The 26699-nt window shown below is 49.2% G+C and overlaps 1 long non-coding RNA gene across 5 annotated transcripts; it reads right to left on the reverse strand.

The window, feature by feature from the left end:
- Positions 1–26637, reverse strand: LOC108495836. 5 transcript variants are annotated; one of them, XR_001874249.1, is made up of 7 exons: positions 26533–26637; positions 25456–25649; positions 23949–24038; positions 15109–15431; positions 12861–13066; positions 2425–2641; positions 1–636 (listed from the first exon to the last, which is right to left on the reverse strand). It is a non-coding gene; the product is annotated as an uncharacterized LOC108495836 (long non-coding RNA). The 5 variants fall into 5 exon arrangements; XR_001874247.1 differs by having other exon boundaries at positions 15035–15431; XR_001874248.1 differs by having other exon boundaries at positions 2425–4459; positions 15035–15431.
- Positions 26638–26699: the final 62 nt, after the last annotated feature.

Below are 26699 nucleotides of genomic sequence, written 5' to 3' on the forward strand. Positions count from 1 at the left end.
TTTTTTTTTTTTTGTCCGTTTGTTTTCCGTGCGCGCGGGTTTTGCACGATGGCTTTCCGAGAAAGGAGACGCGAGATCCTTTTCTCCTCTTTCCTGGAACCGACGAATCCCGCCGCTCGCGTTTTGGGGGGTGCCGGGATGCGGGTCCAGCCCGGGATGCGGGACCCGGCGCGACATCCCCGCTCGGGCTGTGCCACCTCCTGGTGACACCGGGCGGTGCACGCGCCGAGCATCCCTGCATCCCTTCCCAAAAACCGGCCGCCCCACAGATTTGCATCTCTAGGGCTGTTTTGGGGGTTGTTTTTTGGTGTGGTTTTTTTTTTGTTGTTGTTGTTGTTCAAATTTTACGAGCCGGACCCCTTGTTCTGCAGCTCAGCGCTGCCGTCCAAAGGCTTTGGATCCACGCCGGGGATTCACGGATGGAAGGAGAGGTCAAAAAGCTGGATCATGGCTGATGTGGACTTGGCTGGCGGCCACAGGAGTGCAGCAGCCACCACCGGCAGGGATGTCACTTCTTTCACGGTGAAACTCCGTTTGTTCAGTACGTGCAAACACCTGGTCCAGGTTTGGGAGCAAACGGTTCCCGGGACTCCCCTTTGCCAAAGGGACACCTCAGGATCAAGTATATTGATGATACTGAAGAAAGAGAGAGGAAAAGTAAACAGGTGTTATTCCAATATATTCCTTTCTCTCCTCCAGGTGCCACCTTCACTGAACTGGCATGGCCATGCCAGGGGGCTTGGAACTAGATGACCCTTAAGGTCCCTTCCAACCCAAACCATTCCATGATTCTGTATGATGGAAAGGTAGCCCAGCACTTTTCTCTGCAGTTTGGGATGACAGACATCTGAAACCTTTAATCCCTGCTCAGCCAAGGTGTTTCTGGTCACCTGTGCCTCAGTGCTGCCAAATCAGACTCTCTTTTTTTACAGTCTTAACACTCCACCCGGTCCTTCAGCAGCAATAAATCTGTGCCTCCTTTCTCCTTCGAGGGGCTGAAGATGCTCCCAGTTCAGGGTAAGGGGGAGCATTTAATTCATACGAGAAGAATAACAAGTGTGGGCACAGATCCGACCCCAGGATTTATTTAGGAAGATTTTCTGGTTATTATCTACTTAGGAACAGAGGATTTGTCAGAACAGATCAGAGCATTTTAATCAAATCTGGCATCCTGTATCTAGCAGAGATAGTGAGAGGGTGTTCCAGAGGGAAAACTCTCTTCAGCCTCTCCAGAAGTGCAAGTACAGAGTCCAAAGTTGTTGGAAGGGGAGCAGAGGCAACACTGGGTAGAATCAGAACCAGCAGCACATGTCCAGCTCCTGCCACACTGGAACCAGTAAAGGCAGCTTCATCCTGCCCTGAGCCTCAGCCTCAGCTGTCCCAGTGGAAGCAGAGGGGATGCTCCCCTGCTGCAGGGTGGTGAGAGCTGGCCTTGGGCTACAGCACATAAACACAAATCCTTCTCCAGCTGAGCCCCAACACTGGCCACGTCCAGCTGGCTCGGCCAGAAGGACCCATCGGAGTCACATCTGGAGCCAGGCAGCACAAAATCCCCAGGCTCCACCAAGAAATACATTTTGGATATTCCCACTGGCATTCCAGTAACCATAACATCGTCTGAGACACGGAGTGCCTGGGAAATGTTTGGTTTACGAAGCAGGGCAGGAGCTGCTACAAAAACAATCCCTGTTTTTAAAAAGAAAACATTCCCTTATAAACAAGAGGAGAAAAACCATATGTGTGTATCCAAAGGAAAGAACCCTGGGAAATGCCCTTTCCCTTGCAGGATGGGGCTCTGGCAGGGCTGTGAGATGAACCCATGGCAGAGGGTGAGGGAGCACCAGGGCCGTGGTGGTCACATGAGCCGAGCTCCTCGATGCTGTTCTCATTTATAAATAGAAAGGCAGTTCATTATTATTATTATTATTATTATTATTATTATTATTATTAATATTATTAATATTATTATTATTACAGCTTGTGAGTACATAAAACCTTTCCAAAAGTGCTGCTTTCAAGTTCAAGCAGAGCCCCTGGGATCATGCCTGGAGCAGGAACATCACAAGAAGCACCTTGAGTCTTGGAGACAGGTCTGGGTTGGTCTCAGAATAAAGGGCTTCACTGGGGTGGGTGTAGTGGCACCCTAAGGACAGTCTGCCCTCACCCCACTCTGTGCACCCGTGTTTCCCATTCCTATAACAAGGCAGGGCATCAACAGAGCAACTTTTCTTGTGTTTTTTATCTCCAGCCCCTTCCCCAGGGACTCGGAGGACACAGCCAGCTCCTGCACTGTCACACCGTCCCCCAGCACATGAGGAAGGTGTTTCCCACACCAGGTACAAGGACACCTTTTCATCACATCTTCAAGCTGCCCCCAAACCTCTGTGGGGTCACGGATGGGCACGGAAGGAGGAAGATGCACACCTGGAAAACACAGGAGGTGGGTCCGTTCTCCCGGCTCCGGCAGAAGGAACACCATCAGGAATGTCAGGGTGGCTTTGTGTGGGTGTGTCCCACACTGTCCTTCATGCCCAGCCCCTGCCACCCTTTTCCAAACTTCTAGACAGCAGCACACAGGACTCTCAGCCATGAGTTTCTCCTCAAATCATGGAGGATGAGCTCTTCCAATGGCATTTTTCTCCTGAAAGATGCACGTGGGCACATCATAGATTATCTTATCTTGTCTAAGCTCCTCTGTACCCCCTGACTGTAGAGCTCCTGCTTTAATATCTTATTTTTCTTGTCTGCCTCTCTGTTGAAAGCCACGTTTTTCTTTTATCTTTACATTATACCTTCCAAAATATGTTCCTTAATCCACAAAACTGCACCCAGTAATGCCCAGAGATCCAGGACTGAAAGCATTTCCCTGGCGAATGTCCTTTACAGAGCCAGCAGTGTCAGAGGGAAAGGAAAACAACACACACATGATCAATATTTTTTAAAATAGGATTTGAAAGCAAAGCATGAGAAGCCTCTATCTGGTTTTAATTTCAACGGAAAAAAATATGGCTATTAATATATGGTCATGTCACTCCACTGTAAGAACAAAGTGTAGATAAAACCTGCAGGCTTAATGAGGCTCAGGAAAAATCAAATTGAAAGCAAATCTTTGAAAATCTCTAGGTAATCTTTGTTCCATTTATCATGCTTTGGCAATCAGAAAGTAAAACCAGGCTTAACATAATGAGGAAAATCAAACAGGCTTCTTTTTAATTTTTTTTTCTTTTTTATTTTTTCCCTGCTGCCCTAAAATCACAGAACATCATCATTACAGAAAGGGGAAAAAAAGGAAGAACTCCTGCCCTCCTGCCAGTGCACGGGGAATCTAATTGCAAAGGTTTCTTCCTGCATGTCTGAGGAGATGATGCAAGGCAGGAATTTTTTAATGACGATGTTTAAGCTCTCCCTGGCGACACAGAGCTAAAGCAGCGGTTCTCTCCTGAGCTGGCAGATGTGGAGGGAACAACGGTTGTTAACAAGCTGAAAATGTGAAAAAGCCAAAAAAAATTACTTGCCTTGGCATCTCCACCTGGCCAGGTCAGCAGCACAGCACCGACCCCGGCCAGGCTGGGGGCAACAGTGAGTGGGTAACACTGAGGAGGAAAAACCTGTGGGTTTGGGGTGGGAGGTGCTTTATCATTCCAGACCCCTGAATCTTCCAGGCACTGGAGGGGGATCATGCCATGCACCCCTGGAGCTGCCACGTTCCATCCTGGCCAAGCCCTGCCCCCCTTGCCCAGGCATTTTTGGGGTAGACAAGGGTGAAGCCCAAGGCATCATAGCCAGGACTCCTGGTGAGTGCTGCCCCCAGCACTGGTCGTCTCTGGGTTTCTTGGCCCAGTGGCAAGGGCTGTGAGCACAGAAGGGAAGCTGCTATTTGGGAATTAGGTCTCCAGAAGCCCCAGAAGGAACTGCTAGACTCTGGGATGGATGTTCCCAGTTCCGACGCCACAGCTCCTGCAGAGCTGGAGGTGGCACAAACCCAGATGGGGTGTAGGATGCTTTTTATCCCTGTCACCCCTTTGCCCTCACAGATTTCCCATCTAGACCCCTGAGATCTGCAAAACTGCAGCTGCAAAACAGACTCACAGCACCGTCCTCTCCACCTGCCTCCACAGTCCCACTGCTGTGTCCCATCTTTTATTCCTCTGGGATGCAAAGGGTCGTGCAGGCACCACAAAGCCCTTGGGCTGGGGCTGCTAATACACCTTGCCTGGCTCCTCCTTCCCCTCTGGGGGGGGGATGTTGAAGCAGAACATGATCCTGTGGCTGATCCATGGTCATGATGTCGTGGGTCAGGCAGGAGGTCCCTGTAAAGCTGGGCACAAGTCACTGGGTGATCTCACCAGCTGCTGGTCTGGCCTTTTCTTCCACAGTTCCCTGATGCTCTCCTGGGAGACTAATTATGACAATCCCAAGCTGGCTAAACCTGCAGCGATGTGATCTCTATAAGCACCACCTGATCAGAGCACATAAAAAAATAAAACAGAGATATAAAACTGCCAGTTGCCCACAGAATCAAATAAAATTAGTTCAGCTCAGCCTCCCCCATCTTTCCTCGGTAATAAAACCACTCACTATGCAAATATGTAATTTCAGGTGTGTAGGAAAGCAAGTCATTGAGCTCAGGGGTTGTGTGGGGCAGTTGGAGAGCTCTGCCCAGGGAGGGGTGTTCTGGGCTCTGTTATTTCGTATTTATATTATTTATATGACACATAAATAAAACAACAGCTCTCCACCAAGAGATAGGCAACAGAAGTAGATCGCGAGCTTTCTGGGAGCTGTGGTGGCCTCATGCAGCAGCCAAAAGTCTTCTCCTTCCCATCCAGTGGGTACCAGAGTCAGGGGAGGTTTTTCCTTCACCAGTGCACATCCATCCTCACCCTCCTCATTCCTCATCACCTTGCAGGACTGTGGAAGGTCCAGAGCAGCTGCCAAGGGTTAATGTGCAAAATATCCTGTGTGAAGCAGGCTGGTTAATGAGCATCTCTCCTGCAGGTGAAGACCTGTGATGAGAACACGCTCTGCTCCACTAATGCTGGGGACAGAACAGCCCACTGAGGAGGGAGCTGGCAGGTGAAGTGAGACAATCATCTCTCCTCAGCCGGATCGCAGTTCCAGCCAAGTTCATCTGCATTAATCTTATGCTCATTAAAATCAGTTGTTCTCTTTCTAATTCAACCAGTGCTGCCAAGCTCAAGAATTAAAAATTGATGAGCCAATGTCCCTGGAAAAAAAAGAAAAAAAAAAAAAAAAGTAAGTTCATCCTCTCTAGAGCAGCGTGGATTTTTAAAACAATCATAAAAAATGCCTGGCTGCTCCTTTGTGCTTGATGCATTCATGAGGGATGGGGAAATGTCCAAAAGATGAGGCTGTAACACAACTGGGTGATTCCAGAGGCTGCTGCTTCCTAGAGGCAGCCTCACAAATGGCCTCACTTCTGGGGAAAACCAAAGACGGAGTCATATGGGACAGACGAGCTCTTTCAGTTCCTCTTATCCTGCCTCAAAAGCAGTGTGATTGCTGCAGTGACAGAGCCCACCCTGCAGAGCCCGGGCCAGGCTGTCCCCCGGGTTTTCCTGCAGCGAGGGCAGGAGCCTGGGAACGCTGTCAGCAGTATTTTGCAGCACACAGAACTCTTGGCCACCCCCAGAGCCACCAGAGCAGCATCAGACCTACAGCAGAGACGCAGGACCCGGTGCAAACCCTGCTCTGAGCAGTGGGAAAAGCAGAGGCACCACATCACACCAGGTCATGCTCTGGGTGGCCTCCAGCATCCACTTCACCCCTCATGCCACCTCTGTGCCAATCCAGCTTCCCAGCACCCATCCAGTTATTCCCGCCCTTGAAGCCTCCGTGGATAACGAGGACTGTCCAGGGTGCAGAGCAGCACCCAGGAGGAACATGTGAGTTAACAGGAAAAGTAAATAATGACTTTCTAATTGTGTGTGTGTGAGTGACAGACTCGACATGATTTCTGGTATGTTCCTAATTAAGGTCATCAATGACAATAGCTGGGGAGCTGCAGACAAAGGCACTAAACACCATTTATTGGAAGCAGACAAGAACTTGGAAAGGGCTCTCCCATAGCCAAAACTAATATTTCACAGAGAGCCAGAGCCTTCCCAGCCCACGAAAACACCCACAGTCTCCACTGGCCTTTGCTGACCCAGGCTGGAGTGATTATGCTGAGTTGTCTGGGTCTCTCTCCACAAAAGCTGACGTTTTTCCCCATAAAAAAAGCACCGTGTTTACAAAGTAAAGCTCAAGTAGGAAAACACTGAGTCCAACCCTGGGAATAGGTCAGGATTAACTCCTCTAGAGCCCAGCAGAGTTTGTTTCCTGAAGAAGAAGGAGCATAAGTAAAGATGGGTTGTCAGTTATCACAGTTATTTATAGCAGGCATTAATTTCCTTCACGATCTGGATAAATACCCATTAGCTTTTGAGGTGATGAATCAAGTATTAATTAACCTGCCAGGGGAAAAAAATAATGTGGATATTAATGTTTTAAAGGGAAGCTTCCAGCTGAGAAAAACAACAGAAGAGAATTAGTCTGAACTTTTCAAATAAAACTTTATTTTATTAGAAAGGAGTAATGGGCAAAGAATGAACCTTGGCCCTCAGATCCCACCTTCCCTCTGTCCCACTCAGGGATCAGCTGAGCCAGCTCTCCAGTTCCTGTGGAGACCAGTGGGGCTCAGCTTGAAGAAATAAAAAATTAAGAAAGAAAAGAGAAATATTTCTGAAGAACGAGACTGTTTTCTAAGCAAAAATGCCAAAATGAGATGTGACACCAAACTGGACAGCAAAAAGAGCCCAATTTCCTGGTGGCAGCGATACAAGACCTGCAAGACCACCACACCATCCAGCTCCCTGGGACAGCCTGGCTGCATCCCTCCTCCTCCCTGCAGAGCAGGGCAGCTTCCAAGGGACGTAAATCAGAAGTTTGGATGATTATTTTGCAAACTGAGACACAGCCCTCCTGCAGTGAAAGGGGGCATGGTGCTCAATGAAGCACAAAATATCCTAGATTAGATGTGGTCTTCAGGATCACCCTCCTTTGCCTGTGCTCCATCCCCACAAACCTCAAATCTTTAACACCTTCAAGATCTTCCTTAATTATTTTTTTTATATGGGGGGGAGGAAAGCATATGCAGCCAGCCTGTTCCTGCCCATTTTTAGCTTTTTTTCTTTCCCTCTGCATATTTCCCAGCTCTCTACCCACACATACCCACACTACAGACAAACCATCCTAAAAAAAAAATTGAAAGAGGTCTAAAAAAACAACAGCAATCCAGGGTGTCATCAGCTTCCAGAAATGAAAACTGGCTTGTGAAACCACAACCTCTTTCTGTTGTTGTTGTTATTTTTTATATGGGGATTTTTTTTTACAGTCTTTTACGATCTTGTTTTAAAAAATGGCACGAATTTGCTCCTTCCTTACCCTGCTCAGCCCTCTCTGTCTCTCTCTGTCTCTCTCTCTCTCTCTCTCTCTCTCTCTCTTCCCAGCTATATTCAGAAAGCATTTCTCGCCAGCCTTGCTCATCTCACATTTCAGGGCAGAGCAAATGTTTGTGCACCGAGGGGGGGCAGGGATGATGAGTCAATTAGACACCTAATAAAAATGTGATTTAGAAAATTCCCTTCCCGGCTGTGAGCGTGGCAGTCACCAACCAGCCCGCCCAGCGCCCCCCTTGCAGGCAGAGAATGGTTTCCTACAGTGAAACCTCTCTCAGCCTGCATTAAATGTCATGTAGGATGAGGCATCTGCCACTGAATGTGAGAGACACCATCACAGCTTAATAAATCGCGCTGCCAGAAGGACTTCTGTGCCATCACCACTGCTCTTTTAACCAGCCAGCCTTCCCCCTCCGTATGCTCCCGTTCATCACCGTGCCCTGCAGCCCTCACGTGTTCCAGCTGATTAACTCCTCCTGGAAAAGGTAGCCAAGCTAAGCTCCCTGAGCCCTCTGGTCCTGCAGCCACCTCTTCTGTTGTTGCCATCACTCCAGCCACGACTTTCCGAGCCTCAAAGGAAAGCCCAAGGGATGGACCATTTGTCATCCACGTGCCACTTATGATCCCGACAGCACCCACCACTGCCTTTTCCAGGCACGCACTAAATTGGAGGGTGGATGGGAGGGATGGTGCCTATTCCTTCTCCTTGCAGATGGCCAGGCCACAAAGCACCCAAGCAGAGCCACATCCTTCCTTCCAACCTCCTCTCCTTGGACCGGACCCAAACCACCCACCAGTGGAGACGTGTTGGACCTGCACGTTCTCCCACGGTGCATAACCTTCCCTCACAGTCCACAACCCTCTCTCCTAGTGCCTCCACCCTGGCAACACCTCGAAATGTGCTCATTTCCCATGCATGAAGTGCAGTCTGAGCAGTTTTAGCATTTTAGGTTAGATTTTGATTCCGTGGGACTGGTCGGGTTTAGACGAGGAAATGTTAAAAAGCCTCCCCGAGCTTTGGCACGTCTGAGCAGCATCATTTCGAGCAGAACACAGCACTGCAATATTCATGCCACCAGAAACCAGTTCCATATTAAAAAAGGGCTGAGTTTTTAAAAATGTGACAGTAAAACCAGCCGTTTCATAACCAACACCCCTGCAGGATGTAACCAAGCTGGATGGATGTTACAAAGGAGCACAAAGGCATTTCTGGGACTGCACCAGCCCCCTGTGAAACCTGCCACCAGGCACGTCAGCCAGCCACGCTCACCAGCAACTACTGGGGCCAGTAGCCAGCAGGACTGGGATGAGGACTGGTCTGGCTGTGCTGATCATAGTCTGGAGTAACCAAAATCACAGAGGAGTGGAAGGCCATAGGATCATGGAATGCTCGTTTCCATCAACAGCTTTACACCCTTCCCACAATGGAGCTGGTGGTTTTCTTTGTAGGACAGATGATTCTGTTGCACCAGGAGGGCCCCTGTTTCATCTTGCTCTGGATAAATACGCCCAGTTTTGTGACTGGGTAAAGTAACTAAACTCATTATTCAATCAAACTTGCCTGGATTTTTATTTTCCTTTTCTCCAGTGATCCCAGGGGACAGCAGGAGGGGTCCAGGCAGGAGAAGGCTCTGAGAGGGCAGCAAACTGTGGCCAGAGTGCTCCAGACCCCAGACAGGATAAAGTCCCTGGATTCAGTGGCAATGCCAGGAAAATAGAACAGAGAGAGCATGAGCCAGGTAAAGATTATCAGCCATCCCAGAATAATGCATGTATTTTCCAGTAGACAAGTCTCCTCCGTTCCCCAGCAGAGTCCAGCCCATGGGAGTGCTAGAACAGATATAAAACCCAGGCTTCTGGCTGCTTGCTGGAGATAGCACATCCCAGAGTAGCCAAATGCAGGGGAAGGAAGGATCCTGCCCTTGGATCCATCCTTTGCAGCCATGAAAACAAGTTAATGTTGGTGCAATTAGAGAGTGACCATTATTTGCCATTGAGCTTCATAAAAATGTGAGGAAAGATGTATGCATTTTAATTAAGTTCTGGGAGAAAAAAATGTATACCTGGCTAGACTGCAGAGAGATGAACTCATTACTTCATCCATGTCTCAGGCTGCTGCCTATTTTCCCCTGCAACAGAACGATCAGCCTGGGCTGCAGACAGGGACTTTAAAAAGCAAATAATCCTCCTGAAAGAGCCAGGCCAGCACTCTGTAATTCCTGAATCCCTGAACTGGGAGTCTTCATGCAGCCACATTTCTAGTGAGACCCCTGGGCAAGCACTCAGAAAGCCAAAGGGGAGATCTCCCCAAATCAGGGTGGCAGGAGGGGGTCACTGATGGAGCTCACTACGGATTTTTCCAGCAGCCAGACGGCTCCTGCAGCTGCCAGACTTTTCCATGGACTGGATTTGCCCAGGTCTGATTTTCTGCTACAGGACCAGCCCAGGCCTGAGCTGCCCTTTTCATCTCAGGAATGCACAGCTGCAAAAGTGAGGTCGAGGTTCCTCTTGCAGGACGTGGCTCCAGGAGTGGGGATTTTGTGCCCAAGCCGTTGAGGCCACGCTGGGATCACATTTGTGCTCGGGCTGCACACGATGGGAGGGATGGGCAGGTGGGGGCTGCAGACACCCAGCTGTCCCTGATTTTAAAAAAACCAGCAAAACCCATCCAGTGCTCGAACAGAGAAGTAAAACAAGTCAAACAACCTAAACCCTCATCCAGAAAGTTTTTAGGGCATAAAGAAAGAAAGAGCAATCAACATCAGCCTCCTCTCCCCCGAGAGCCAGCTGAGCAACCTTCCATGCTGGAAAACACTCAGGCAGAACTCCTGTGAAAGGCACTGCTCCTCTAACAGTCACATTTGGTGTCTCTGGGCTTGATAAAGACTCAAAAATCTGTTTGCTGCTATTGCTCCTTGTATGATGAGACCAGAGCAGGTAGAGGTGCCAGCCAATAGTCCCAAGTGTTGGGTGGAAATCCCATGTTCCCCTTGCTGGCATCACACAGCCAGACCCATCGAGACCCCTCCCCAGCCAAATCCCTGTGGAAGTCAGTGAAACACATCTATATCCTTAAAGTTAAGCATTTCTTTAAGTGTTCTGCCAGAGTTTTGTGGAGCGAGGCACAAAGGTGGCCAACGGTGCCACAGCCTGGGGCAAAACCCCTCCACTTCACAAAGAGCTGACAAAACTGGGCAGCATCTGGTCTCCACCAGTGACATGGCCTTTGCAGGAAGGGAGTTGAAACAGTTCCTAGAAGCTGCAAGACCCGGGACCACAGCTCTGAGAGCTGCTGGCATGTCAAAGCCACGGAGCTTCAGCCTCGCCTCGCACGGACAAGGCTCCCTTGCCTTCCCCATCCCGCTGGGAAGAGCTTGGCTCCAGCCCCAGTGGGCTGACCACAAACCCCGTCTGCATGAATGTATTTGTTAAGACACTCATTCACGCTGTAGCCACGGCGCTGGCTGGAAGGACATACATCAGGCTTTTTGTCAAACAAAACCCATTCCAGCTGTCTGGGAGGACGAGGAAATCTGCCCTCGCGCTGCTTTGAAGGGTTTGCAGTTCACTGCAGCACTTTGTAGCTGCAGTTGTTTCCATAACCAAGTCCAAGAGAGCCTGTGAACAGGAAGGAATTAGGCACTCATGCAAAGACCATTAAAGTCAGGGGGAATCTTTCCATTGACTTGAGAGGGTTTGGCTCCCAGCCCTGGATATCAGGGTCTGCTGTGAGGGATTTAGAGTAGGAAATGGGAGCAGGACTTTGCAGGTTTTGTCAGCATTTGTTATGGAGTTTAGCACAGGAGCTCCCTGGGCCTGTTTCCCTGCATGTAAATTAAGGAGTGAGCGCTCATCCGAGATGCAAGGCCCTCAATGACACTTCCCAAGGAGTGCCTTCCTGGGAACCCAAAACTGCCAGCACATGAACCACAACACACTCGGGGAAACTTCAGGCTCTTTTAAAATACACCTGAGACTCTGATTGCCAGCTAAGAAGAGCAGTGGTGCTTCTCTGGGCTTGCAGGAAGAGAACTGGTCAGGTGAGTTCAGGGCAGGGCTGTGCCAAGTGTCTGCAAGTCAGGGTGGAAGGCACTGGCACCTGGGAGATGCTGGGTCATTTTCTACCTCAACCACTTCATTATTCCTCCGGTGGTAAGAGCAGGGAGGACATTTCTCCACTCCAGGTGCCATGGGAAAGGTCACACCACAACCCCAGAGAGAGTGAAATGAGGAGGTTTTGAGCCTGGCCAGCACTGCATTCCCATCATCCCAGGCTGTGGGTTCACAGGAGGCAGCATCCAGTGGTTAGAGTTGTCCTTCCCGCTCCTTGCAGGCAGCATGTGCCTGGGAGAGGAGCAAGGCTGCAAAGAATGAGTTATTCAAACCACAGGCTTAGGAAAACCTCTGTCTCCTGGCAGATGTTCATTGCTTGGGCTGGGTTTGGAAAAACAGAGGTGACCAAGCCCTGCTTCAGCCTTCAGTGGGAAACAGAGAGACAAGAGTAGCTCAGCTGTGAGAAACTTGATCCCAGAAAGAGGAGAAAGGAGGGTGGAGAAGGAAATGCATCCTAAACCAAAACCAACTTGGTGACCTGAATGAGCTCTGATGGAGCCAGAGGGAACAGAAACACCCAAAAACCAGATGGACTGTGGTGGCTGCACCTCACACAGCCAGCAGGACAGGCTTCCCATGTCCAACAAGACAGGTTTCAGGCAGTGTCACCTTTCTAAGATGACAAGAGTGATGTGCCAACCCAAATATCATCTCTGTGGAGTGCTGGTGTCCAGGTTTCCCGTGCAGGAACATCCATCCCCACACCTGGAATCCCCCGTCAGCCCGGAGGGAGACGCGGCCGCCTCGCCACGGGAAGTCAGGTGGGGCTTTTTTGCTTCCAGGGGGATGTGGTTTTAGGAAATGAGCTTTGCTACCACCTGCTGCAAGTTCACTGGTTTAGAGGGACAGGCTGCCAAATTCGACAGGAACTGGGGTCTCATTAACATGACTGAGGCTTTGGCAGTGGGAAGCTCCTCCGCTTCCATTTATAGGACGAGAGGCCGTGGCAGGAGTTCAAGGCACCGCTGCATTAGGGAGTCTAGACAGAGCCCTGCAAGCCTGGAGAATCCCTCTTCCCTGCCCTCCTGTGCTATTCAACACCCAGCAGCATTCCTCAGGCAGGAGGGATGCAGGGAAGTATTTCATTCCCTCCTTCAAACAGACTCTTCTGTGCCACTGTGCCCCTCCAAAACCTCCTCCTCCAAAGCTCTGCCTGGAGAACAGGAGGTTGCCAGCGTTGCTGCACATGCCAGCATGAACCCTTGTTTGACCAAACCCCGCCAGGCTGCTCAGAGGAAGAGAACAAAAATTTTAAAAACTGCCTAAACCCCATGTTTTTATTCCTACCTGGAATGAAAACAGCAGCTTTGGAGCAATTCTTGAAATATCTGCTTTTAGCTGGATTTATTCCTCCTTTTTCTTCACTCTGAGCTGAGCAGGGAAACCCACCTGCTGATACTCCTCTGCCCCCACAGAGGTGCAGGCAGTGCCCAAGCAGCTGTGCTCACTGATATCTGCCACCACCCTCAGAGGGAGCAGGAGACCTTTTGAACCTAAACCAAACATTAAAACAGAATTAATTTTAATTCATCGGAAGACTTCTGTTGTGCTAAATGGATTTTCATGGGCTGAGGAGAACCTTGTGCTGGGAGAGCATTCCAGAATCTCCTGCAAGACAACCTGGGGGAAGGCTGGGGGAAACTGGGCAGCATTTTCCTACCCATTGTCAGAAACTGGGATGAAATCTGGGCGATGTCTCCCCGCCTCCAACTGCTCACCCTGCAGCAGGTCTGGTGGCAAGGACTCAGTCATTCAGCACCAATTCAAAGCAAGAAAAATAGGATCAAATGATGCTTTAGAATTTCCAGGCTGCCTCTTGCCTGCACAGAGAGCACATCCACGCTCTCCTAAGTGGATTGACAAGAGCTCTGAATCAGTATTAACACATGCCAGATGCTGGGGAATCATCTCCCACTCACAGCAATTACGAGGATGTCCCAGAATCCAATAAAGCAACTGAGAAGATGAGCATCTGGTGGTGGTTGTGGGGCTCCGCCACAGCGAGATAAATCTGTGTAATAAAGAGGTGTGATTTTCCTTCCCTTGAGTCAGATGGCATTTGGCACTGGAGGTGTGTGATTCCTCCTCCCTGTGGTGGCTCTCCTCGGGAGGAGATGAGCAGAGCATCCCTCCTCCAGCAGGGATGAGGAGCTGCTCCCCTTATCCTGCTTTTTCTCTGCTGATACCAGGGATCACATCCTGACCCCCCAAACCCCATCAGCATCCCCCAGCCAAAATTCTTCAGAGGGAAGCATGAAAATCAACCCTTCACACCATCAAAAAGCATCTCCAGCCTGAGAAACCACCAGGTGAGACTTTATCCCTCTCCCTGACCTTGTTCACTCCATGCTCCAGCCATGGTAAAACTCCTCAGCTTCAGATAAGAGAATCATGGAATCATGGAATGGTTTGGATTGGAAGGGATCTTAAAGCTCATCTCATTCCACCCCCTGCCATGGGCAGGGACACCTTCCACTAGCCCAGGTTGCTCCAAGCCCCATCCAACCTGACCTGGGACACTTCCAGGGATGGAGCAGCCACAGCTTCTCTGGGCAACCTGTGCCAGGGCCTCCCCACCTTCACAGGGAGGAATTTCTTCTTCATATCCCATCTAACCCTGCTCTCTTTCAATCTGAACCCATTCCTACCACTACAGCTCCTGATACAGAGTCCTCATAGCTCTCCACACAACCTTCTCTTCTCCAAAGAATCCGCAACATATTCAGGTTTAGAAGACATACAAAGTGATGAAGCAGTGAAGGCTTCTCCCTACATAAACCAGCCAAAAATTAATCCCAGTGCAGAGGGAACACTGTGGATGACACAACAGTGATCCCATCTAGCACAAACATGGGCGAACGTGCCGCTGAACAGCGCCTTTGCTGAAAATGATGATTCCTGGAAGAAAGAGCCAGCACATTTTATTCGTGGGAAAGGCAGCAGAGCTGAGCTATATTTAATAGAGGGAAGAAGATAAAAGTAATCCCCAAGCATCTGAAAATGCAGGCTCTGTGTTGGGATAGACTTCAGCACATCCTCATGCAGTAAATGCCAGGGATGTTTCTCTCGGCGTGGGCAGCAGTTCTGGGACTGTTTGGTTTTAAGATCAGAAGCAGCCATTAAAGCATCTCCTGTGAGCTTCTCTTCACCACAAGCCAAAATGTTTCATCCCATAACTGAAGAGGGCTGAAGGTTTGATAACTTAGAGCTGTTTGCAATGAGTGACACAGCACAGGCCAGGGCCAGCTGAGCTCCAGCCACTCCTGCCTCCAGGGCCCTTCTCCCTCCTTAATTCATTCCCTGCCCTCACAGACAATTTTTACTCCCATTTTCCTTCCCAGAGCTTTCTCAGACAACATGGAGAAAATGAGCTGAGGAAGAACAGCACGAAGCAAAGTCTGAGCAAACATGGGGGACCCTCAGTGCCAGCAAATGTCACCCACCTGGGACCACGTGCTCACCTCTGGAGCATCCTCCAGGCTCCCAAACCTCCCACCCTGCTGAAATTCTCCTTCCAGGAAGACTTCCAAAAGACCTCCAGACTCAGTGGTCCTTGAAGAATATGCTTCTTTTCATTTCATTTTCCTAAAGCAGAGCTTTTTAATCCACATAATTTCCTACAAACATCTGAAAAACAAACACGACCTGAATCTGTTGTAGCAGCAGCATCCATTTAAAAAGCGTTGAGCGGCCCCAAAGTCACCCAATATACTTGCAGTGTCACAATGTTAACACTGAAATAATTTTACATGTTGATTTTTATGTAAATTGGTGCTCACTGTTTACTTCTGGTAAGATTAAAATGCTTGGCATCAGCTGCGGGTTTTCAGGACTGTGGATTCAATTTGCAGAGGGCACCTGGGAGAGAGGGGGGATGGTTTTTTTTCCTGGGGAATAATATTGCTTGTTTGAAACATCTTAAAGGCTATGAAACCATCATTCTGGATCCTGGCTTGTGAGAAAGCCGAAGTTTTTAAAACAAAATTACATTTGGAGTCAAACTCACCTTTTATTCCTTTTAAAAAGATGCTGCTTTTCTTCTTAAACCCTTAACTTTGACCCTTTTGTGTTTGAGATCTTCCTGTTTCTGTGTCCCCAGTACCTGGGCTGAGTTCCCCTTCTATCACTTGGGATCTTAGCACAGAATTACAACTATATCAACTCCATCAAATATACTTTTAATGTCCCCACTAGGGGACTTTAAAAATGAGCTTTAAAGTACAAATTTAATGACTTAGGATAAAATTTAGTTCATACCCAGTATTTGACTTTAAAAGCTCATGTAAATATTTAATCAATTCATGCACCAAGTCCCCTTGCAGGGAACACAGTTAAGATATTTTGGCTCCTATTTTTTTGGGAGGTAGATCTGTGATAGAGCTTTCCTAAGGGTTGGAGGCAAAGTGCTGCCAGCAACACCAGCTGCAAGGCTGTGCAGGGAAAGGTGCTGGTTTGGGGGGCCAAAAAGGTGCCAGTCACAGAAGCCCAGGGCTCAGTGTGGCCAAGTCACACAGGAACCCTCAGTTTAACTAAACCCAACCATTTCACCTGGTTTAGGGACTCTACACCGTTTAATAAACACTTTATTAATAAACAGTAAAGTGGTAACATCACCAAGAGCACAGAGCGAGGCTGTGCTGGGGTGTTTGGCTCCGTCAAGGCACAGGGAGGAAAGGGAAAGGAGTGTGTGTTTGCCCAGCTGGGTGCCTGCAGAGAACACATCCATGTCCATCCCAGTGGCCACGTGTCTGCAAAGTGCTGAACAGGAGGAAATGGTTTGACTTGTATCAGACCAAACCCGGAGAGTATCACCCTGCAATTAGCTCTAATTAACCAGCACTCCAGCAGTGCCCCCCTGGGCAGAACCCACACACACCCACACCAGCCTAAAACCACCCTGCTGGTAGAGAAATGTGAGGACCACCTGCCCCAGGGGTGGCCCAAGTGCTCACTGAGGGTCCCTGTCCCCCAGGAGGTGCAGGAGCACCAGGGCTTGCCCACAGCCTCCCAGATGCTGAGCCAGGAGATGGTTTGTGCCACTGAGTCAGAACTCAGGGCTTTTCAAGCTCCCCTCCCTGCAGCCCAAACGTTCCCTGGCCAGCCATGCCACGTCTCAGGGCCAAACTCCCCCCAGAATTTAACATATATATACTATATGTCATTTATATGTATGTATAATATACGTAATTTAGCATATAGAGGTACTTTTTCATAGAATCACAGAAATATTTAGGTTGGAAAAGACCTCCAAGACCATCAAATCCAGCTTTTGACCAATCCCCACCTTGTCCTCCAGTCCAGAGCACCGAGTGCCACGTCCAGTCATTCCCTGAACACCTCCAGGGGTGGAGACTCCACCACCTCCCTGGGCAGCCCATTCCAGTGCTTAACCATCCTTTCAGTGAAGAAATTCCTCCTGATGTCCAACCTGAACCTCCCCTGGTGCAGCTTGAGGTCATTTCCTCTTACCCTGTCGTTCTAATGTGCCTTTCTGCACTGTAACTTTTCTGTCATTAATAACAAAAACTACCCTGCTGATGTGAGCAAAAATTAATGAATTCCCAGCTTCCTACTCCACCACCTTCAGCCCTTCCTCCCCACCATCACCCAAATTCCAGCGGGCTCCTAAACAACAACATGGATGTGGCCAAACCCAGAGTTATTTTTGCATTGCTAATGCCTGTGCCAGCTCCCAGAATAACATCCAGAATATAACAGGAGAAGGCAGAGGCCAGACAAAGAAAGAATCGGTTGTCACCTTATTTTCAAGGACATTTTGCACTTATGCTTCCCCTACTTAACCGTGCCTCCAGCTAAAGCTAAACATTGCCACACCAGCAAAAAAACCCAGCCCTGAGGAGATCTGGATACTTGAGGATCTCATAAAATGACAGCAAGCTCAGCTATAATTATTTCCCTGTAATCTGCATGTCATGAATAAGTTGGTAATTCAGCAATAGCTGCAATCACTGCACACAGTTATTTGCTCCTTGCATTGAACTAAAGTGGAGGGGAAGATGGACAACAATTGAGTCCTGTGTAAATATTCATTTTTCAACCCTTTTTGGTCAACAGACCCTTAACATTTTTATTGTGGAGGCCCCACACAACAAAAGGAGGGAAGGAGTGCAGGGTCCTGCCTCCCTGAGCTGTTGTCTGCACACCCCAAAACCACCCATCAGCCTCAGTGTGAGCTGAGGGCTGGGAAGAAAGGTGGATAATTTGGAAAAGGGAAAAAATAAATCTTTAACCACAACTAAAATTGAGGCTTTTCTCTTTGCTGTTCTTTGAGCCATTTGGTTCACAGATGTTTTTAACAGCCTTCAGAGTGTGGGAGTCAGAGCCAGCAGGGCACCCACACCATGGCCAAGGGGAAAACTTGCTGTACTGATCTCATTTTGAGTACATGGACTAAATGTTCATGTTTTGTGCAGGGAAAAATACTGAAAAAGTTGATTTGGAAACCACAAGTGGCCCCATCTACCCACAGAGTGAATGGATGGAGTTCCACCAGTGCCAGGGTGGAGAAGGAGAACAAACACCTCTTGTACCTCCCAGATCTGAGGGAGGAGGTTGTTGCTTCGAGCTATCCAACATATTTTTGCACGTCAGGTTTGCTCCATGACTTATTTTTGACAAAACAAGTCGGGTTATCTCTGCAGCCACACTCAGCTCTAGAAATGCTTGAGCCATTGGTACAGTCACAGAAGTGAGTTTGCTGTAGGGTGACAGACAGACCCAGGGGAACATCTGGAGCAGCAGAAAGCAAAGGGACAATTTCAGCAGCTTGCAGGAACAGCTGGGGCTTCTCTCACTGCCAATTAAACAGTTTCCATGGCAGTTTCTTATATAGATTAACCATCCCCACACATCAACGTGGCTCTGCAGTTCCACCAGCCAGGACACAAGGAACGAGAGCTCCACAGCCTTTTGCTTCCCACCACCACAGAAAACCAACTGCCAAGGGCAGGAAGAACCTTATATATAAAATAATAACCTCTGTGGTTATTGCACACAGCAGATGAACAAATCTAGTTCATTAGCATTTGCCTCTGGATGAGCAACAAAGGCAAAGGAACAAAAAACCCCAAGGACAAGCACAAACTCCCCCAAAAGAGCCCTTGTGTTACACTCAGTAGCTCACTGGAGAAATGTGATACCATAGAAATGCTTTGGCTCCAGCTGAATCCATGTGTGAACACGAATTACGTGGAATAATTCACTGTGCACTGACTTTCACCACAGGCTCTAAGATTCAAATCCATGTTCTTTCCAAATTGCTGTAATTTCCAGCCCATCTCCTGTGATGAGGTACATACAGCCAGCCTGAAATGCCCCCCTGGCACTTTAATAAAGTGTTTAACCTGAGATATAATTTACTAAGAATTTAAATGTGTGCTCAGGAAGATCTATTTCTGCTGTGGGAACTTGGGCTAAAATTGGCATCAGCTCCCTCCAAGGTTTTCTCCACGGAGCACACTGGGCTTGGATGGAAAAGTCTACCTGTGTCCTTTCCCATGGACTGCAGGGGCTTGAAAACATGGAGAGAAACAAGGTCAAAGATGTTTGCTACTCTTGGAGGTCCCAACACCCATCCTGGCCCTTTCCTGTGCACTCCAGTCCACTCCAGTCTGTTGTTCAAGATTTTTTGTCTCAGGGGCTGTGAGGGTGGTGAGGCCCTGGCACAGGTTGCCCAGAGAAGCTGTGGCTGCCCCATCCCTGGAAGTGTCCAAGGCCAGGTTGGACGGGCCTTGGAGCAACCTGGGCTGGTGGAAGGTGTCCCTGCCTTTGGCAAAGGGTGGGACTGGATGAGCTTCAAGGTCCCTTCCAACCCAAACCATTCCATGACTCTATTAGGAAAACCTGCTAATTTGTTGATGTGACTGAAAAATCAGAGCAGTTCAAGCAATTCAGGTCCTTCTGTACTCACCTGATTCTCCAGACCTACCTTTTCCCTTCAGGCAGACACTCCCTTTCTGCTCTGCACAGCATTCCCTGCCCTGGTGCTCATCCTTGGTGGCAAGGGGTTAATAAGGAAGTCAAGGAAGGACAGAGTGGGAAAACAGCTGAATTTTCTGCTGATAAGAGACTCCTCCTCCTGAACCTCATTAAAACTACCCTGATTATTTTCTTGCTCCAAAAAATATCTTGCTGCTGGTTCTCCAGCAAGACAGTGAGTTTTCTGGTGTGAAAGGGGTGAACTGACTCTAAGTGACCCCTAAAGCAGTCCTGGAGGGCAGATTAAGTCAAAGACCATTGCTCTGGTGCAGGAACTCATGTTTAAAATGCTGGAGGCATTTTACACAGAGACAATTGATCTACATGAGGTCCCAGTGCCATAATTTCATCTTAATTTGATATGCACACACGATTGTGCTGCAGACAGATAAAGACCCCTGGGAGAACACACCCGGGCTCAGCAGCTCTCCTTTAGTGTAAGGCATTAACTTATTCTCCTGATTTTGTATCCTACTGGTGAAAAAAAGCCCTCAACACTGGGGTTGACTTCCAACAAAGTGAGAAAACAGGAAGCAAAGCTGACAAGCAGCTAAGGCCCAAATATTTCAATATTTGATGGTAAAAAAGCCAGAGGAGGAGGCGGGTGATCGATCTAGGTGTTGATTGCCCAGATCCAGCAGGCACATCCATCCTGGAAACACTGGGAATGGAGCAGATGCCCTCTCAGGGTCCCTCCTAGCTCTTTCCATTTGTTCTGATTTTTGTTTCATTCATTTTTAATTTATGCTGCATTTATTGCAGAATAAGCTATTTAACAAATTCCCCCTGCGCAGCTCCCTGCGCGAGCTCCGCGCTCCAAAATCGTTGCTTTTATTACCAAATACTGTGCCCACAGAGAGCTCCTCCAGCAGGGTTATTGCCAGCAGCCCTTTCCCAGAGCCAGCACAGAGCCAAGGTTAAGATGACCCCGAGATTAATATGTCAGGAAGGGGAAAAACAAATAGAAACACACACACACACAAAAAAAAAACCCTCCGGAAAAGCTGGGCAGGGATGTGGTGCCACAAAAGCTGCCTGGGAAGGGGAAGGATCTTCCCCACTGGCTGATATTGTGGTTATACACACACCTACAGCATCTTTACTAGTGAGAAGTAACATCTTGCTGCTCTGAAGTTTGCTTTTGACCATCCCAATTTACTGGTGCTTTTTAATGAGCAATTTCAGCTGTGGATTGAGCATGAAAGGGCTTCTCCCCCTCCTCTTAGTATAATAAACACTGAAAATCAGTTTGTGATTGAGAAGTTCACTCCCTTTCCTTTTCTTCCCTTCGTAGTTTTGACACATGAGGGCATTTCCAAAAAATCAATGTATATATAGAGGTGCTGGAATAAAACACCAATGATACTTGTATTATTAGTAGTATTAGTATGAGTATTACTGGCCCTTCCAAAGCCACCCAAGGTCCTTCTCAAATCCATGATCTCGCCCATAACAACATGCCCCAGGATATCCAAGGATCCATCCTTCCCTGCTTTAACAGTTCTACTTTATCTTCCTGCTAAAAAAACAGCCATAATTTCCCAGCCTGTCTGCCTGTGGTTTTCCCTGGGACAAGATGCACCATCATAGAGCAAACAGCAACCAGGATTGTATATTTTCCTCTAAATAATTGAAATCAGTGTTCTTGCAGACACAGAGGAGTCAGCCAGCCTCCTCCACGGAGGGATCCGATGTACAACAACAATTAACTCATGAGATACTTATTAGCTACTGATAAATTAATGCTGCTTTTTTTTTTTTTCTCAGAGTATTTACTCTTGGGGATAAAGGTGCCCCATCTTCCATCACAGCTTCCAAATGGGAGATTGGCTGTTCTCTTTTGTGGTCTGGGTGAACTGGTGCTGGGCTGAGAGCTGGAAGTTCGGGATCCATCTGTGATTTTCCCATCGATGGAAGGAAGCACAAAGCCCTTCATTTTCTCTGCTTTGTAAACTATCCTTGTCCCATCCACTGTCACGCTTTCAAATTATTATACAGAGAGTCCCACACCAGCCTTCAGTGATTTTACTGGGAAACTGGTGGGCAGAGGAGCGATTGCAAGTCTTGGAAAATGTTGCAGCAGCTTTGGAGGGAGGTTCAAACCCTCTGCCTTGGGTTTGGGTGCCTGGCCCAGCCAATGGCAAAGGGAACATCTGTGCCTCTTCCCAGCCCTTCTGCTCGGTTTCCACTGCACTGTCTGATAAGAATAGACCAAAAAAATAATAAAAGTTTCTCTCTCTGAAAGCCACTAAAATAAAATAAAAACCCTTCCGCAAACAATCTGCATTTTATCTTCTTAATGCCTGTAAAGCCTCCACTTGTCTCCAAAAATAATTGCAGTCAGCAAGGGTCGAAGAATATTCTTTCCAAATCATGGACCAGATGTTCCACTGAGACCACTACACAGTTAACTCCCAATAAAAGTAATTCAACAAACTAAACACTGATTAAATAATGTGCACACACAGCCCAGCACAAGAAATGTGATTTGCTGTTATTTAACCTTTAACGACGCCGACTGTTCCCTTCCTCCTTGCCAAGGGCAAGTCTGGCCATTGGACAGGGTTGTTTTGGTTTTTCCTATCTTGGAAATCAGACCTTCTAAACTCAACACAAGCTGAGCCACTGCCCAGCCAGCCAAAAACCCCCCAGTGTTGCTCAAGAGGTCAGTGCTGTTTTCCAGCCCATCCAAGACAAACAGCCCTGTGTCACCCGCTCTGCAGGGACGTGCAGGCAGCCCTGCCCTTGTGCTGGCTCTGTGCAGGTCACCACCACATTCCTCCATGAGCTCTGCTTGCTGCAGAACTTTTTTAGGCCCCCAGGGTTGGTGTCCATCAGTTGGATTTCAGGTGGGAGCGTGGGGAGCGCAGCGGAGCCTCCTCATCCCCCACGCACCGTGCGAGGGCTCATGGCTTGCTCATCCTCCCGGGACAACAAGGTGTTGGGATTGATCATGGGAAGCTGCCACAGCCCCTCAAGGCTTTGTTCTAAACAACACACCAGCTCCAGAGATGCTTAGAGGGAGAGAGGGAGGGGAGAAGCAGAGCTGTGCTGGAGGAGGCGGCCCCGGCACACGACGGCCGCTCGCTTGGACCGTGGAGGTGGATTCCTCCAGTTTGTGCTGAGCAGTGCAAAAGCTCATTGCCAACTGGGATAGCAACCATCCAGCCTCCCGAGCCTGGAGCAGCTGGGAGCTTGCTGAGGCCAAGGGATGAGCCTGGAACAGCAGCTGAGCCTGGAACAGCAGCCAGGAGAGGTAGACGGGAGGGAAATGAAACCACGAGTTGATGGGAGCTGCTGCCAGGGCTGGCAGGTTGGAGGGGAAGTGTTAGGGATGTCATGCCTGGGGCACCTCTTACCTTCTGCCTTCCTAGTCCTGCGGCAAAGGAGGCTCCAGACTCATTCCCGCTTTGCATGTTTCTAAATGTTCCCTTTTATACCCTGTAATTGCATTTTTGTACCAAAAAATCCCCTGGAGTGAACAGAGGCTTCCTCTCTCAAAAGACTCATCTCCAATGCAAGTGGAGAGGCACTAATTGCCCTATCAGGGTCTCCAGGGCTTTCCTCTGTATTGTTAGCTATCAAAAATGTGTTCTTAATTTCAGCACTTAGCCCAAATATTTCATTTTTAATTACAAGCCGAGGCAGAGTGTGAGACAGCCCAGAACAACAGCGAAGGCTTCTCCCACCAAGCCAGCACAGCACAGGCTGGGGAGGGATCTCACACAACCCTGGTGGTGGGAAACCCTCAGTCCTGGGGGGTTCAGGCAGAGGGGACCCCACCAAACACCTTGTGAGAGGCACCACCTTCCCTGGGAAATAAATGCCAGCCCTGGCACGAGGGTGGGAGATGCACTTTGGGGACCACAATGACCATGACCAACAAAATAACCACCACCACCATGACCATCACCACCATCACCACCATCACCACCACCACCATCACACAGGAAAAAGATGGACCTGGTTCTCTGAGTCCTGACTGGACTAGCCAGACCAGGAGCAGGACTGGAACTGAGGGATGTGCTTCTGGCACATCCGTGCCATGATGTGCTCAGACACATCTTGATTGTGGAGCAGCAAATGCAGAACTTGGCTCCTCCAACTCGTGTTTTTATTTTGTCTGTAATGTTGTGTAGCTGCCTTGGTGTTTAATACTTGTAATTAATGTCAGTGAGAAAGGGATAGTTCTCATCTCCTCCCTCTTCCAAACATTACAATCTGCAGGGTGGGACCAGGGCAGCCCTGCAGCATTTCAAGTGGAAAAGACAAAAAGCAGCAGATAGAGGAATTTACCTCTTGGCAAGTAAGAGGCATCTCTAAGGAAGATGATTTTTAAATCCACCCTGTGTGAAAGAATTCAAATGACATACTTACAACTCCAAATATTGTAAGTTGCGTGTCTGGAAAAACAAGAGGAATATCCTTTGTTAAAACACGACTTTGAAAAGGATTCCTGGTTCCTATCTGAAACACAAAGGGAGTCTTTTTTAACACGAGATGTCATCATACATTTATTTAAAGCTTTAATGATATGTTTTGGGACATCACCTACGCCTGAACATTCCTCCACTGCAGTTGTGTGGAAGAGGGAGGGTTTTTTCCCCCCATCTTTAAATAGTAAATGAGGCCAATTATCTCATGGTAGTTCCAAACACTAATTTGGTTCCGCTGTAGCTGTCAGTGGCCTATCAAAGCAGCATTTCCAGGTTAATTTTAGGAACACATCCACCCTTTCCAGGCTGCAGAGACCTAGAGTGGGGAGTGATGCTCAGCTGCAGCCCAGGGAATGTCGGGGCTACGCACAGACCAGGTACAGCCCGGCAGCAGAGCCACCAACCAAGAAACCAGGACACAGAGAGATGCTGAGGGATGGAGACAAACTCCAGAGGGATCCCCCCTGCTCCCAAGGGACTCTGAGCCATGGATGAGCAGGGAAGCATCGCTGGGCAGGCACGGCCCAGGTACCACTGCCATTGCTGAGTTGTTCTAAATAATAACAGAGATTTTGCATCCCAGCACGTTGGGAGCTGGCAGTCACTGAAGGCTTTGGGAAGGACCTCAGCGCTTCGATTTATTACAGATTAATGGGATTGATTTATTACTTTTTGTTTCTTTTTTAAGTGGGCTCATTAAAAGCGAAACGATCTTCCTGTGGAGCGTGCAAATAGCAGAGCCACGGGCCCGGGCACTGCTGGTTCCTGGTGCCTTTGTTCAGAATCAGCCTTGCAAACCAGGGAAGATTTATTAATGGTTCCTGGGAGAGATTAGCAACGGGGAAACAGCTCAGGGAGGATTAGGAGCCAAGCAAGTATTAGCCAGTTTTTTTGATGGAGTGTTTGTCAAAAGTTGCTCTTTTGAGTTTGGAGTGAGGCAGTGAGTGCCCTTCAGCGGGCTGGCAGCCACGGAGCAGGCTCTGCTCCCGGTGATTCATCCGGGTTTGCTGAATTCCAAGTTTGTTAACTTCAGCTGGTTAATCTTTTTTATTTTTTTTTTTTTTTTAAATAAGAATCCTATTGTTAGTCCCTGTTAGGCTGTTGCTTTGTATCGGGCTTATGATGACACTGGTTTGGGGAAGCTGCCAGGTCACCTGGAGGGACTGAGGACCTCGGTGTTCCCGGACAGAGTGTGCAGCTGCAGCACAACACGCTTTGCTCTCTCCTAAGCAACCTCACCAGAGAGCCAGAGATCATTTCCCCCCTTATTTACATCCAATTTTATATCCTGAAAGTTTCTTCTCTCCTTCAGTGTCAGGAGGATCAGCTCTGTGGCTTCCCACCCTGCAGATCCCAACCCAGCACCTCTGAGCAGAGCCCCTGCCCGCCCAAGTGCCCCCCAAGCCTTTCCAACACAGGCAGGACCCTAAAATTTTCCCTCTTGATACCTCTTGTCTGGTTTGGAGCCTGAAGGAATCCGAGTGCAATCATTACACCAGTTTTGTCCCCAAAGGGCAGAGGACAGGCACAGCCAGTGCCCCCAAAAGCCAAGCAGTGTGGGGAGCAGCTCATTTGCTCCCACCGATCCTCCCTGGCTACAGAAGCACCAGCTGCAGTTTGTGCTTATGATTTTTCTGACACTCTGTGGAAAACACATAAAGCTTGGTATTACAGAAAAAAAAGTTTAGAGCGAACCCCAAAAACCTGAAACCCGAATATCAAAAGATGAAGGAATTTTGAAATTGCATTTCTAACTGAGAACAGCCCCTGACTTCCAAAGATCAAGAGACCCAGGGGACAGATGTGCTCCACTTTCCTCCAGCCACAGTTCAGCCCAGGATCGTCTTCTCTCCCCTCCTCAACCAAAGGGCCCTCTCAGGCTCCAGGACAGATGCTCAGCCAGCAGGTTCACCCTGTTCGCACAGTCCCAACCCCTTGATCCCAGGACACTTCCCCGAGCCTCCCCTGGCCGTGCTGCACGCAGATCCGAGCCCTGCTCCAGCCAGCTGAAAACATAATTGGCTTTTTCTGCAGTTTATTTTTTGTTCTGCCTTCAGCACGGTGCTGGAGCCAGGCTAGTCTGGTCACGCTCCCCTTGTTTACAGCCAGTTTCTCCTCCGTTCCCCTCCCTTGGCCTGGTGCTCTCCAACCTGTCCCTTGCTGGGCTCCCCACCCCGCTTGAAGCCGGGCTCTCCATCCCTCCAGGATGAGCCCGATGGGTCCCAGCCCAAGCACATCCCCACGGCCCAGCCTCTCCCAGCGAACTGCAGGGAGGAGTTTCCTCAACTATATGTTTTTTTTAGGAATTAAGAAAATACAAGCGGCGTCTGAACAGTCCACCAGAGAGCACGGCAGGAGGGCTGCCAGCCCAGCTGTGGGGGCACAGACCCCCGCGGGGCTCAGCCCGCAGCCACACAGAGCTGTTCGAGCGCCCCATCCCCGCACCCACCGCGAGCCCTCCCCGCAGCAGCGACACCCGCCCCCCTCCAGCTCCTGCCAAAGGTTCCGCCGGGAGGGCTTCCCACCTTTCGGGAGAGGGGACGAAGCCCCCGAGGAGCCGAGGGCGGGGGGACCCTCCACCTGCCCGCGGGGCTGCGCTGGGCGGCCGGGCGGTGCTCCGGGGGGGCGGGCGGCTCTGCTCGGTCCCCGCACCGCCTCGGGAGCATCCTCCCGCCAGCACCGCGACCCGCAC

This window comes from Lepidothrix coronata, unplaced genomic scaffold (genome assembly GCF_001604755.1).
Source record: "Lepidothrix coronata isolate B3197 unplaced genomic scaffold, Lepidothrix_coronata-1.0 Scaffold34, whole genome shotgun sequence".
In the NCBI taxonomy this organism is placed as follows: Eukaryota; Metazoa; Chordata; class Aves; order Passeriformes; family Pipridae; genus Lepidothrix; species Lepidothrix coronata.